Raw genomic sequence first — 16,122 nt, 5'->3', positions numbered from 1 at the left:
AACACCGCATGTTCTCACCCATTGGTGGGAACTGAACAATGAGAACACTTGGACACAGGAAGGGGAACATCACCCATGGGGGCCTGACGTGGGGTGGGGTGGCAGGGAGGGATAGCATTAGGAGATATACCTAATGTAAATGATGAGTTAATGGGTGCAGCACACCAACATGGCACATGTATACATATGTAAGAAACCTGCATGTTGTGCACATGTACCCTAGAACTTAAAGTATAACAAAAAAACTATTGATAAAAATTTTAAAAAATTAAAAATAGAATGATCCAGCAATTGCACTACTGGGTATACCTTCAAAAAGATTAAGGGAGCGGTCTTGAAGAGATATTTACACACCCATATTCATAGCAGTACTATACACTATTCCTGGAAGTGGAAGTGACCCAAATGTTCATTGATGATGAATAGAGGAACAAAATGTGGTACACACACACATACACACACACACACACACACACACACACACACAGAAATATTATTCAGCTTTAAAATGGAAGACAATCTTACCACATGCTACAACATGGATGAAACTTGAGGACATTATACTAAGTGAAATAAGCCAGTAACAAAACACAAATACTGTGTGATTCCACTCATTTATCTAAAGTAGTCAAATTTATAGAAACAGTAGAAGGGTGGCTATCAGGGGCTGGGAAAGGGGTGAAAAAGTGAGTTGTTGTTTAATGGGTATACAGTTTCAGAATTGCAAGGTGAGAAAGTTTTGGAGATCTGTTTTTCTGTTTTACAATAATGTAAAAAAAAAATAGAGCAGTACTGAATTGTAAAGTTAAAAAATGGTTACACTGGTAGATTTCATGTTTTATATATATAATATAACATAATATATATAACATATAATATATAACATAATATATAATATATAATATATAATATAAAATATATAATATATAATAATATATATAAACATGGTGAAACCCTATCTCTACTAAAAAAGAAACAAATATATATATATATATTTTACCACAATAAAAAAGAAAAAAATCAATTGACCATATATGTGAGGGTCTAATTCTCAGCTCTCAAAAAAAAGGCTTTGTTAAAAACAGTGTATACATGGCTGGGAACGGTGGCTCACGACTGTAATCCCAGGACTTTGGGAGGCCAAGGTGGGTGGATCACCTGAATTCAGGAGTTCGAGACCAGCCAGGCCAACATGGTGAAACCCCATCTCTACTTAAAAATTCAAAAATTAGCTGGGTGTGGTGGTGGGCGCCTGTAGTCCCAGCTACTCGGGAGGCTGATGCAGGAGAATCGCTTGAAGCCGGGAGGTAGCGGCTGCAGTGAGCCGAGATAGCGCCATTGCACTCCATCCTGGGGGAAAAGAGCGAGACTCCGTCTCAAAACAAAAACAAAAACAAAACAGTGTATACATTATACATAGAAAGACATCTAGAATACTGACAGTAACTTGTAATTTATTGCCAATATTCTGGATCTTACATAGGATGGCAGATGTTTATCAATTAAATAAATAATAAGAGGGTCCATGATGACAAGTTACAAAATAAGGGTTATGGTTAGTTCAAAATCTGTGTGATTGAAGTCCATTAAAATACTTTTAAAAAGAGGACTGGACAGAGTGGCTCACACCTGTAATTCCATCACTTTGGGAGGGTGAGGTGGGAGAATCACTTGAGGCCAGGAGTTCAAGACCAGCCTGGGCAACACAGAAAGGCCCTGTCAAGAAAGAAAAGAAAAGAAGCATAGAAAGAAAAGAAAAGAGGCCGGGCGCGGTGGCTCAAGCCTGTAATCCCAGCACTTTGGGAGGCCGAGACGGGCGGATCACGAGGTCAGGAGATCGAGACCATCCTGGCGAACACGGTGAAACCCCATCTCTACTAAAAAATACAAAAAACTAGCCGGGCGAGGCGGCGGGCGCCTGTAGTCCCAGCTACTCGGGAGGCTGAGGCAGGAGAATGGCGTAAACCCGGGGGGCAGAGCTTGCAGTGAGCTGGGATCCGGCCACTGCACTCCAGCCCGGGCGACAGCCAGACTCCGTCTCAAAAAAAAAAAAAAAAAGAAAGAAAAGAAAAGAAAAGAAAGGAAGGAAATGGAAAAACATATAGGTGGTTATACACTGAAGTGTTAACTGTAGTTATCTCTAACTGGAGTCTTAAGATGATTGTATCTCTTTATTATATTTTAAATCAGATTTCCTAATTTGTCTGCAATTGTATATTATATAATGAGGAAACAATGAAGGTCAATGTAATAAAATTTAAGATTAAAAAATACTCAACAATAACAACAGGGAAGCCTTACTCTCTTTAAATAAACAAAAGACATGCTGGCCAATTATGCTCCTTTGTAGTGCATTACACTGATTCCATGTAGAATATAGCCAAAACATTTCTATGAACAATGGATAGATTATATTAGGTTTGACTCATTTCACCTATGCCAGGCCACTTTTGCACAATACTTAGAGAAAATGCCAAGTTGTTCAAATATTGTTCAAAAGGAAGGAAGCAGTTCCCCCAACTACTAGGAAATAAGTATTAAGCCATTTGGCAAATCTTTTTCTTGGTTGTAAGGTGTTATTTATATAGAGAGGTATTTGAATGTACCTACTTTTTTAGGGAAAGGAGAATTTCTAACTGTTATTACTTTATTTTAAATAAAGGAGAGCTGTGGATATAACTATAATAATTTAAAATTTCCAAATTTTGAATAACCAAGCTGAAAGGTTATTTTAAAACATTGAAATTGCTCTGACACTTGTCTGTATTCTCTTGTATTCCCTAGTATTTTCCCAAGCATTATATTTCCATGTCATTGCTTGCATCAATGGCTGTCCTTTCCAGACTGTAAGCTCAGTAAGAGTAGAGATGATATTTTTCTTACTGGCACATAATAGGAAATTAATATTTAATGTCATAATGTATAAATGGAGCATAGCGAGACTGTCTTTACAAAAGCATTCTTAAAAAAATAGATGGAGGCTAGACGTGGTAGCTCACGCCTGTAATCCCAGCATTTTGGGAGGCCAAGGCAGGCGGATCACTTGAGTCCAGGAGTTTGAGATCAGCCTGGGCAACATGGGAAAACACCATCTCTACAAAAAATACAAAAATTAGCCAACCATGGTGGCATGGGCCTGTAGTCCCAGCTACTTCCACAGCTGAGGTGGGAGGATCACTTGAGCCCAGGAGGCAGAGGTTGCAGTGAACCAAGATCACACCACTGCATTCCAGTCTGGGCAATAGAGCGAGATCACATCTCTTTAAAAAAAAAAAAAGACTGTATAAATGAATTAATGGATAGAGATCTCATTAAAGCTAGGAAATAAAGGGTAGGAGTTTTACATTTAAGACTTGAGGTTTAGAGTGAAATGTTTAAGTTTGCATTTGACACTAATCAGTTGCAGTAAATGAAATGCCAGTCTAAGGATACACTACTAAAAGTTCCTATCAGATGCAAGAATGTCAAGAAAAGTGGCAGATAAGCTACAATGTTATAATCATAAAAATTCAGAGCTAGGAAGGATCTTAGAACATTGAAAAGTCAAATTCTTCATTTTGTAGGTGAATAAATTGAAGGCAATACAATTTAAATAACTTATACGATCACACAGTTATTGGCAGAACTAGACCCTCAGCCAGATCTCCTGACTTGCTGGTCAAGTTCTCTTTCCTCTAGACTCAAAAAAAGATTGGCTATTACTTACATCCATACAAAGAGGGTCAGCATATTCTTTGAACATGTTGGTCCAGATTGCTTCCTCAGCCACAAAGACCAACAAAAATTTGGGATTATGAAGGGCATTTTTAACACAAAAGGAAATAAGAGCCACACCTGGAACACTGTATGTAGTTTCTGTCCCCTTACCTGAGAAAAGATACACTATGGCTAGAGGAGGGCCACAGGAGGAAAAGAAACTGATCTGAGAGTTGGAAAGATCCAGAATAAAATGAAAGCGTTCTGCTGTTTCAGTCAGAGATGTTCAAAGGAAATGCAGTTGTTAGGTCTGCACCCAAATCTTCTGAAGTTATCACCTAGAAGAATATCAGACCCTTCCACAAAATAGCCCTGGATGCCATTGTCAGATGACCTACCATGAACCCATAAGACTGATCCAGTCTTATAACTCATATGGCCTTATTTACAAATATCTTTGTCTTATCATTACAAACTCTACTTTGTTCCCAGAAGTACCACTAAAAGAGAGGGGGTTCTTTGTAGGTTCTGGATATTAGCCCTTTGTCAGATGGGTAGATTGCAAAAATTTTTTCCCATTCTGTAGGTTGCCTGTTCACTCTGATGGTAGTTTATTTTGCTGTGCAGAAGCTCTTTAGTTTAATTAGATCCCATTTGTCAATTTTGACTTTTGTTGCTGTTGCTTTTGGTGTTTTAGACATGAAGTCCTTGCCCATGCCTGTGTCCTGAATGGTATTACCTAGGTTTTCTTCTCGGGTTTTTAATGGTTTTAGGTTTAACATTTAAGTCTCTAATCAATCTTGAATTAATTTTCATATAAGGAGTAAGGAAAGGATCCAGTTTCAACTTTCTACTTATGGCTAGACAATTTTCCCAGCACCATTTATTAAATAGGGAATCCTCTCCCCATTTCTTGTTTTTGTCAGGTTTGTCAAAGATCAGATGGCTGTAGATGTGTGGTATTATTTCTAAGGGCATCAAAAAATGGGCAAAGAATATGAACAGACACTTCTCAAAAGAAGACATTCATACAGCCAACAGACACATGAAAAAATGCTCATCATCACTCGCCATCAGAGAAATGGAAATCAAAACCACAATGAGATACCATCTCACACCAGTTAGAATGGCAATCATTAAAAAATCAGGAAACAACAGGTGCTGGAGAGGATGTGGAGAAATAGGAACACTTTTACACTGTTGGTGGGAGTGTAAACTAGTTCAACCATCGTGGAAAACAGTATGGCGATTCCTCAAGGATCTAGAACTAGAAATACCATGTGACCCAGCCATCCCATTACTGGGTATATACCCAAAGGATTATAAGTCATGCTGCTATAAAGACACATGCACACATATGTTTATTGCGGCACTATTCACAATAGCAAAGACTTGGAACCAACCCAAATGTCCATCAATGACAGACTGGATTAAGAAAATGTGGCACATATACACCATGGAATACTATGCAGCCATAAAAAAGGATGAGTTCGTGTCCTTTGTGGGGACATGGATGCAGCTGGAAACCATCATTCTCAGCAAACTATCGCAAGAACAGAAAACCAAATACCACACGTTCTCACTCATAGGTGGGAAATGAACAATGAGATCACTTGGACACAGAAAGGGGAACATCACACACCCGGTCCTATTGTTGGGAGGGGGTAGGGGGGAGGGATAGCATTGGGAGATTCTGTGCAAACATAACCATTCACATTCTTATGCAGGATTTTGGGGTGGGGGGAGGGATTTTGTTATGTTTTAACATAGCATGTTAATTTTTAAGATAAAATGCAAATATTTAAAAAAGGATTAGGGTTTATCTTAAAGTGCTGTACTGTTATAATACAGTTGGGGACAAGAATAAAGTTATTGAATTAATAATTGCATTAAAAAAAAAAGAGAGGGGGAAATGAAGTTGTTTTCACTGGTGACCATTAGTGGTGCTGCAGATGTCAACAGGATGACAGTTATCTGGAGACACTCTAGTGTTGATCTTTTTTTTTTTTTTTTTTGAGATGGAGTCTGGCTCTGTCGCCCAGGCTGGAGTGCAGTGGCCGGATCTCAGCTCACTGCAAGCTCCGCCTCCCGGGTTTACGCCATTCTCCTGCCTCAGCCTCCCGAGTAGCTGGGACTACAGGCGCCCGCCACCTCGCCCGGCTAGTTTTTTTGTACTTTTTAGTAGAGACGGGGTTTCACCGTGTTAGCCAGGATGGTCTCGATCTCCTGATCTCGTGATCCGCCCGTCTCGGCCTCCCAAAGTGCTGGGATTACAGGCTTGAGCCACCGCGCCCGGCCTGTTGATCATTTCATTCCAAATCTTGGATTGGTAAAATGAGACACATCTCCCCCTCAATCATAACTATCAACTAATGATGCCTTTTATTCATTTTCTCCTTTTGGCATGCATGGCAGTTTTATGCCTGTGAATATTTTCCTGTTTAAGTATATCTTGATTTATGATAGCAATAGAGGAAACTTATAATAGTGTTAGAGTATTCAAAGGATGTTTGGTGCATGCCAAAATAAAAAAAAATGAATTGTGTCCTTGTTTCACATCTTTATTATGTCCCAGCTCTTATTTGAAGTTATCAGATTTCAATCTTCAGCTTTCTTTTCCCTAGGTTTATTTCTTCTTTAATCTTCTCTTTTGTGTTTAGATTTTTATTTTCTTTTTCCAAAATTTTTTACATGCTAATATTTATTTTCACATTTATTTGCAAGTTTAAATGTTTTTACGTGATTAATATGTACACTTTTTGTTAGATAGTGAAAACTGACTCAACTCTTCTAGTAGTAAGCGGTTATTCTAAAACAACTTTGCAAATATGAAATGTTAAAAGCTAAGCTAACACTAACTTGCTCATAATGATGATCTCTAAGGGCGGGTATTAAAGGGAACTTTCTCATTCAATACAAAATATTCCGGCCAGGCAGTGGCTCATGCCTGTAATCCCAGCACTTTGAGAGGCCCAGGTGGGAGGATAGCTTGAAGCCAGGAGTTCAAGACTAGGCTGTTCAACATAGTGAGACCCCCATCCCCCTCCAACACACATACAAAAATTAGATGGGCACGACAGTGCGTACCTGTAGTCCCAACTATTTGGGAGGCTGAGGCAGGAGAATTGCCTGAGCCCAGGAGTTTGAGGTTGCAGTGAGGTATGATTTTACCACTGCACTCCAGCCTGGATAATAAAGTGAGACCCTGTCTCAAAACAATTTCTGCATTATTTAGGTTTTTTTTAAAATACAAAACATATATAACATTTTATGCTAAAAAAATTATGATAAATTATTAGGAGTCTGCTTTTAACTTGGACTAGTGTAACTCCTTCATGCAATAAACTGAAAAAAAATTGTTAATATTAAACATGAGATGTTTATCAATAGAAAGCTAACATCAATAAATATGCTTCTCAATGTAAATAGGTCTCTCAGGACCTCTCCCAAGACAGCAGAATACCTTTTGTCTCCTTGTAAGAGATAATTTGCTAGACTAAGTAACACTAAGTTACTATAGACTAAGTAACGCTAAGTTACTATAGAGAAGCATTTCTTAAGGTGAGATCCATAGAGCATTAATTTTGCTGCTTGGTACTGGACATACCAGAAAAAAAGATTTTGTGGTTTCATAAATTTGGTAAAACATGGTCTAAACAAAGATAAATGTGCTTATTATTATTAACATTTGTTAGTCTATTTAATGCACTAATACACATTGTGACTCTGAGAAATTAAAGTGGGAATGGAGTGCAGTATGTAGGGTTTTCCAAACTCATTTGTTCCTAGTATCCTAGTATCCCTTTCCCTCCCAGGACCACTGTTCCAAGGAGCACATTTTGGGAAACATTGCTTTAGGGCGTTTAGGAAAGAGTTGTTTGCATACTGAGGGGTATGCTTACTTATTACAGGATACTCTAGTACTTATTAGAGGATACTGCATACTGAGGGGTATTCTTTATTTAAGACCTTTTTTTTTTTTGGAGACAGGTTCTTGCTCTGTCGCCCAGGCTGGAGTACAGTGGGCAATCTCGAAATCTCGGCCCACTGCAACCTCCGCCTCCTGGGCTCAAGTGATTCTCCTGCCTCAGCTTTCCGAGTAGCTGGGATTGCAGGTGTATGCTACCACGCCTGGCTAATTTTTGTATTTTTAGTAGAGACGGGGTTTCACCATGTTGGCCAGGCTGGTCTGGAACTTCTGACCTCAGATGATCCGCCTGCCTTGGCCTCCCAAAGTGCTAGGATTACAGGTGTAAACCACCGTGCCCGGCTGGGTATTCTTACTTATTACAGGATTTATCCATATCTAGCCATTGCACATAGTTTTTGAGCCAGATCTAAATTAATTAAACTATGGATTTTTCAAATATTAAACCTTACATTTTTTGAATAAACAAAATTTGATAGTGATGATTTATCCTTTTATGTATTGTGAGATTTGGTTTGTTAAAATTGTGTTCAGAATTTTTACATTTTGGCTGAGTGCAGTGGCTCACACCGGTAATCTTAGCACTTTGGGAGGCTGAGGTGTGAGGAATGCTTGAGTCCAGGAGTTTGAGATCAGCCTGGGCAACATAATGAGACTCTCATCTCTGAAAACTAAATAAAATAAACAAGAAGGGGCCGGGCGTGGTGGCTCACGCCCGTAATCCCATCATTTTGGAAGGCCAAGGCGGGTGGATCACCTGAAGTCAGGAGTTCAAGACCAGCCTGGCCAACATGGTGAAACGCTGTCTCTACTAAACATACAAAAATTAGATGGGCATGGTGGCAGGTGCCTGCAATCCCAGCTACTCAGGAGGCTGAGGCAGGAGAACTGTTTGAACCCAGGAGGTGGAGGTTGCAGTGAGCTGAGATGGCGCCACTGCATTCCAGCCTGGGCGATAGAGCAAGACTCCATCTCAAAAAAATAAAAATTAAAAAATAAATAAATAAAACAAGAATTTTTACATTTTATTTTCATAGGAGAGATTGGCCTTTAATTTTCTATTCTTGTAATATGTTGTCAGGTTTTGGCATTAAAGTTATACTGGTCTCATAACTTGAGTTGTGAAATGTTTCATCTTCTCTCTGGTAGAGTCTGTATAATCTTGGCATTAACTCTCCTTTGAATGTTTGGTCAAATTCGCTGGCAAAAGTGGGGCCTGGAATTTTATTTTGTTGTATTTTATTTCATTGGAAACTTTTCCATTTTGGAGTTCATTTCTGTAAAAGGAGTCAGACTCCATTCAGCATGAGGGGCAAAACCCCATAGTCTTGCCAGCAATAAATGGTGCACTTAGTTGGGTACAAATAGGAAAAATGCATAGCTCTGCCAGCTTAAGAATGAGGTTTTGTTCAAAGCAAGTGGTGGGGCATACCGCTGTAGAGACACCAGTGGTTGCGCATCAGAGATGCAGATTCTGCCATTTAAATCCGGACAGGGGGAAAAACCCAACAACCATTAAAAATAGAAAACAGAATTCAGAGTTGCTGCAATATATCACCTAAAATGTTCAGTTTTTTTTTTTTTTTTTTTTTTTTTTTTTTTTTTTTTTTTTTTTTTTTGAGACGGAGTCTCACTGTGTCTCCCAGGCTGGAGTGCAGTGGCGCGATCTCGGCTCACTGCAAGCTCCGCCCCCCCGGGTTCACGCCATTCTCCCGCCTCAGCCTCCCGAGTAGCTGGGACTACAGGCGTCCGCTACCGCGCCCGGCTAGGTTTTTTGTATTTTTAGTAGAGACGGGGTTTCACCGTGTTCGCCAGGATGGTCTCGATCTCCTGACCTTGTGATCCACCCGCCTCGGCCTCCCAAAGTGCTGGGATTACAGGCTTGAGCCACCGCGCCCGGCCGAAATGTTCAGTTTTTTACCAAAAGTTACTAGACATGCAAAAACCAGGAAAGTATGATCCATATACAGGGGGAAAAAAAGCACTTAGTAAAACTGACTCTGAGTGGCCCCAGATTTTAGTTTTTACAGGCAAACACTTCAAAGCAGCTATTATAAATATGTTCAAATAATTTTTTTTTTTTTTTTTTTTTTGAGACAGAGACTCACTCTGTCACCCAGGATGGAGTGCAGTGATGCGATCTCGGCTCACTGCAACATCTGCTTCCTGGGTTCTGGCAATTCTTTTGCTTCAGCCTCCCAAGTAGCTAGATTACAGGCACATGCCACCATGCCTGGCTGATTTTTGTATTTTTAGTAGAGACAGGGTTTCGCCATGTTGGCCAGGCTGGTCTGGAACTCCTGACCTCAAGTGATCCACCCGCCTCAGCCTCCCAAAGGGCTGGGATTATAGGCATGAGCCACAGGACCTGGCTGTTCAATTAATTTTTAAAATGCTAACAATAAATCAACAAAAAGGAAATCTAAATAGGGACATAGTATTAAAAAAACAAAAACAAAAACGAAGGTGAGGTGTGGTGGCTCACGCCTGTAATCCTGGCAGTTTGAGAGGCCGAGGCAAGCAGATCACGAGGTGAGGAGTTCGAGACCAGCCTGACCAACACGGTGAAACCCCATCTCTACCAAAAATACAAAAATTAGCCGGGCATGCTGGTGAGTGCCTGTAATCCCAGCTACTCAGGAAACTGAGGCAGGAGAATCACTTGAGCCCGGGAGGTGGAGGTTACAGTGAGCCAAGATCGTGCCACTGCACTCCAACCTGGGCGACAGAGCAAGACTCCGTCTCAAAAAAAAAAAAAAAAAGAAAGAAAAAAAAAGAAAAAACACAAACCAAATGGAAATTCTATAGTTGAAAAGTACAGTAACTCACATGACAAATTCATACACTGAAGTCAACAGCAAATTTGAGTTGACAGAAGAAAGAATAACTGAATTTGAAGATAGACTAATAGAAATTATCCAATCCAAGGAGAGACCAAAAAAAAAATTGAAGGAAAAATACAGCCTTGAAGTCCGTGGAGTCAAGCATTTCAGCTTATGCATAATAATAATATCAGAAGAAGAGACAGAAAAGAGTAGAAAAAATATCTGAAGAAATAATGGCTGAAAATTTCTCAATTTAATGAAAAACCTTAATTTACATATACAAAAAGCTTGATGAAACTTGAATAGAATAAACAAAAAAGAACCACACCTAGACATATCATAGTCAAATTTCTGAGAGCCAAAGACAAAGAGAAAAATCTCTCTCTCTCTCTCTCTTTTTTTTTTTCCCCAAGACAGAGTCTTGCTCTGTTGCCCAGGCTGGAATGCAGTGGTGCAGTCTTGGCTCACTGCAACCTCCAACTCCCAGGTTCAAGTGATTTTCCTGCCTCAGCCTCCTGAGTAGCTGGGACTACAGGTGCACGCCACCTTGCTGGGCTAATTTTTATATTTTTAGTAGAGACAGGGTTTTGGCATGTTGGTCAGACTGGTCTTGAACTTCTGGCCTCAGGTGATCCACCCGCCTCAGCCTCCCAAAGTGCTAGGATTACAGGTGTGAGCCACCGCACCTGGCCAAAGAGAAAAACCTCTTAAAAGCAGCAAGAGAAAAATGACTCATCACATTTAGGGAAATGATAGAGTCAATAGCCAACTTCTCATTAGAAGCAATGGAGGCCCGAAAGACATAGTCAAAGTGCTGGGAAACAAAACAAAACGAAACGAAACAATCTTTCAACCAAGAATTATATATCCAACGAAACCATTTTTTAAAAAAAACTGAGAGAATATGTTGCTAGCAGACCAATATACTGCTAATCGATCATAGATTGTGAAACTATATAAAAAAGCAAGATGGCTGGGCACCGTTCTAAACCATAGGACCGATAAGATTTTAAGGACCTTCTTTTCAGGCTGGGCAAGGTGGCTCACATCTGTAATCCCAGCACTTTGGGAGGCCAAGGCTGGTGGATGACCTGAGGTCAGGAGTTCGAGACCAGCCTGGCCAACATGGTGAAACCCTGTCTCTACTGAAAATACAAAATTAGCCAGGTGCGGTGGCACATGCCTAAATTCTAGCTACTTGGGAGGCTAAGGCAGGAGAATCGCTTGAACTTGGGAGGCGGAGGTTACAGTGAGCTGAGATCATGCCATTGCACTCCAGCCTAGGCAACAAGAGCAAAACTCTGTCTTAAAAAAAAAAAAAAGGAAGATTCAATTATATACTGCCCACCAAAAGACATACTTTAGAGTTGTAGGCATAAATAGGTTAAAATTAAAAGACAGAAAATAATATACTATGTACACAGTAATCATAAGAAATCTGGAGTGGCTATTTTAATATCAGACAAAACTGGCTTTAGGACATATTAGAGACAAATAAGGACATTTCATTGTTAGAGACAAATAGAGACATTTCATAATAAAAAAGGATCAATATATAAAAATAACAATTATAAATAGATATGTACCTAACAAGCCCCAAAATACATGAAGCAAAAAACCTGACATGATTGAAAAGAAAAATAGACAATCCACTTCACCCTCAGCATCTGGTGGCCAGGAGACGTGCCTCAAAGACCTTCACTTACAAGGAACAACATAATTGACCAAAAGCCCAGCTAGTGTACTCTGAGATCAACTGCTTCATTTGCTTGCTGGCCATGCTTCCACTAGGCTACTATCAGCCAATGACTGCATGTAGCTGGAATGCTAAGGCAGCCTCATTCCCGGGAGCTATGGGGCTCTTCGGATTATCAAGAACTTTGACTCGAGGACAACAGCTTTGCTGAACTTTCTTATTCTGCATAGTAGTCTAGGATGCTTCTACCCAACCTTGCTTCTCTCTCTCCTTCATTCAGATTTAGGCTTGTATTGTAGTTTGATGACTTCTCCAGTTCCTTTTCTAATTTTTCTCATAATCACCTCCCCTAATAAAATCTTTGTATACTTAATGCTATCTTGGTGTCTGCTTCTTAAAACGTCCAGACTAACACAAATGGTTCCAGGAGTGAGCTAAGAAAATAGGCGGTAAGATGGGGACTTGGCTCACTTAGGACTAGCTCATCTACTGCCTAGCAAATGAAAAGGATGCTGTTGTGGTTGTGAAGTGGAGCATGGCACAAGGTTGAGGCTCAGAGGCTAAAGATTTCACTAGTGGTAATGTGGGGAAATGCATCCCTAGAGGGGAATGCTGATGGAAGAGAATGCTGTAGCAGGAGCAATATTTCAGGCCTTTCAAAAATACGGAGAAACAATGCTTTCAAGTACAGTGGAGTTGGGAGTTGGCTGGTTGCTGCTAAGTTGTAGTGATACAACTACATAAGGATAATGAGAGACTGAGGACACTTAATAATAATCAGCCGACATGGTGGCTCACCCTATAATCCCAGCACATTGGGAGGCTGAAGCAGGCAGATCACTTGAGATCAGGAGTTTGAGACCAGCCTGGCCAACATGGTGAAACTCTGCCTCTACTGAAAACACACACAAAAAAATTAGCCAGGCATCATGGCACGTGCCTGTAATCCCAGCTACTCAGGAGGCTGAGGCAGGAGAATCGCTTGAACCCAGGAGGTGGAGAATGCAGTAAGCCAAGATCATGCCATTGCACTCCAGCCTGGGAGACACGGGGAGACTCCATCTCAAACAAACAAACAAACAACCAATCAGTTAATGATTAAGTGTGAGATTCAGAACCAGTGTGGTAGCTTACAAAGAGGCCCTTATCTCTTCCAGTAGAAGGGCAGGCACATTTGAGCAGCAGGCTGAAGACTTAATATGTAGAGTCTTAGAGCTCCATAGTTTTTGCATTGCTCAGTCAAAGCAGTAGTGAAGATCAGGGCTTGGTGATAAAAACCTGAGATCCTAAGATGTGGGTGAGAAGGCTTTGAAGAGTCTGGCCTCTGCAACCACTGTGCCCCTGGACCCTCTGGGTTTACAGAGGTACCTTATCTTTCTTAAAAAGAGCTAGCACTTTGGCTGTGCTGGAAATCGGTGCCCTCCTCTGATGCTGCCCTTACCCCCGCCTCCTCTCCTGCCTACCAGGCTGACAACTGGGGCTGTGCTGGGCCTGATAAGGGAGAAAAGAGACTATGTACTTAAAAAAATGGCAAGGGCTGGGCACGGTGACTCAAGCCTGTAATCCCAGCACTTGAGGAGGCTGAGGCGGGCAGACCACAAGGTCAGGAGATCGAGACCATCCTGGCTAACACAATGAAATCCCGTCTCTACTAAAAATACAAAAAATTAGCCAGGCGTGGTAGCATGCATCTGTAGTCCCAGCTACTCAGGAGGCTAAGGCAGGAGAATCACTTGAACCCGGAAGACGGAGGTTGCAGCGAGCCAAGATTGCACCACTGCACTCCAGCCTGGGAGACAGATGGAGACACCATCTTAAAAAAAAAAAAAAAAAAAAAAAAGACAAGACTTAGCAGGAGTCAGGGGATTATTCCTGGGATTAGCATTTGAGGATGTTTAATCAAGGATGTCAGAATGGAAGACTGGATAAGCAAGAATTCACTGATGTGGGGGTACTTTCTCAGGACAAAAGATTTAATAGTCTACCAGGAGCTCTGGGAGATGGGGCAAAGTTGCTGCAAGGATTTAAGAAGCCTGGAAAAAACAATGGCCAAATCTCAGGGAAATGGAAATACCTGCCTTGCCCTGCCAAACCACAGAAGAAGGTGGGCATGCCGAAACTGATATGTAAGGCAACAAGACCAGCCAGATAATTATGTTCCATTGGAAGGCCTGAAGGACACACTGCTCAAGCCATCAGGAATAGGTTGGAAGAGAGGTACCACTGATCCTAAGAAATTTGGTGGTGGCTCTCCTCTGCAGGCCAGGGCTGATCTAAGAGAAGAGGTCAGTGTTGGGTTTATTAACATCCATTGAAATGATGGGTCTCAAAGTAGTAGAAGTATGTGTCTTAAGGAATGGAATGGCAAAATAAGGTTTTTTGTTGTTGATGATGATGATAATTTCCTTAAATCAGGTAATTTGTTACACATTCTGAAAGTTGAATTAAAAATGAAATCTGGAGAGAAAAATAGGAATAATCTTTAGAGGAGTTCAACTTTTGACTAGAGCTGATTAAGTTATTTATTATTATTTTAAAATAAGGGGTTATTTTATTCTATTGTATTCTTATTATAATTTAATGTCATATTGATTTTATATTTTCTTGTATTCTACTTTATAAACTTCCAGTTTGGGGCTAGGAAAAATGCTGCTGAATGATGTCCTAGAGCTTTTATTTAGATGTTAATCAAGATGCCTATGTTCTTTTGGCTAACATTGGTTAATAGCTTAACATTTAAAATGCTATATCCCTTTAAAAATTTTTTATCCCTTTAACCTCTTTTATATCTTAAGATACAAAATATATATGTGTATATTTACAGATATAGATACACGCCTATATACACATTTACATGTATACAAAATATGTATGTATGCATATGTGTGTGTATATATATAGCACTTTGGGAGGAAATATATATATATATTTATATATATATCTATACACACACACACACACACACGCACACACACAGTACATAGGCCAGGCATGGTGGCTCACACCTGTGATCCCAGAGCTTTGGGAGGATCACATGAGGCCAGGAGTTCAAAACCAGCCTGGGCAACATAGTGAAACCCTGTCTGTACAAAAAAATAAAAAAATTACTGAGCATGGTGGTGCATGCCTGTAGTCCTAGCTACTTGGGAGTCTGAGGCAGGAGGATTGCTTGGGGCCAGGAGTCTGAGGTTACAGTGAGCTATGATCACACCACTGCACTTCAGTCTGGATGACAGAGCGGCCAAAATGAAGTTCAATCCCTTTGTGACTTCCGACCGAAGCAAAAATCACAAAAGGCATTTCAATGCACCTTCCCACATTCACAGGAAGATTATGTCTTCCCCTCTTTCCAAAGAGCTGAGACTGAAGTACAACGTGTGATTCCTGCCCATCTAAAAGGATGATGAAGTTCAGGTTGTATGAGGACACTAAAGGGTTAGCAAATTGGTAAAGTAGTCCAGGTTTACAGGAAGAAATACATCATCTACACTGAATGGGTGCAGTGGGAAAAGGCTAATGGCACAACTGTCCACATAGGCATTCACCCCAGAAAGGTTATCACTAGGCTAAAACTCGGCAAAGACCGCGAAAAGATCCTTGAACGGAAAGCCAAATCTCCCCAAGTAGGAAAGGAAAAGGGCAAATACCAGGAAGAAACAACTGATAAGATGTAGGAATGAAGTAATCTTATATACAAGTTTTGATTAAAACTTGAAACAGACAAAAAAAGAAAAGATATAGGCTGGGTACAGTGGCTAACATCTGTAATCTCAGCACTCTGGCAGGCTGAGGTGGACAGATTGCTAGAGTCTAGGGGTTTGAGGTCGGCCTGGGCAACACGGCAAAACCCTGTCTCTATAAAAAATACAAAAATCAGCCCCGTGTGGTGGCACGCAAATGTATTCCCAGCCACTTGCGACACTGAGGTGGGAGGATCGCTTGAGCCCAGGAGGCAGAGGTTGCAGTGAGCTGAGATT

General features: G+C 40.6%; 1 pseudogene; it reads left to right on the top strand.

Moving 5' to 3' along the window:
* Positions 1-15,391: 15,391 nt before the first annotated feature.
* On the top strand, positions 15,392-15,819 carry LOC112606381 (annotated as a pseudogene).
* The last annotated feature ends 303 nt before the right edge of the window (positions 15,820-16,122 follow it).

This window comes from Theropithecus gelada, chromosome 1 (genome assembly GCF_003255815.1).
Source record: "Theropithecus gelada isolate Dixy chromosome 1, Tgel_1.0, whole genome shotgun sequence".
NCBI classification, from domain to species: domain Eukaryota; kingdom Metazoa; phylum Chordata; class Mammalia; order Primates; family Cercopithecidae; genus Theropithecus; species Theropithecus gelada.
Note: the sequence above shows the minus strand (reverse complement) of the source record. Positions and strands in the feature narration are given on the sequence as shown.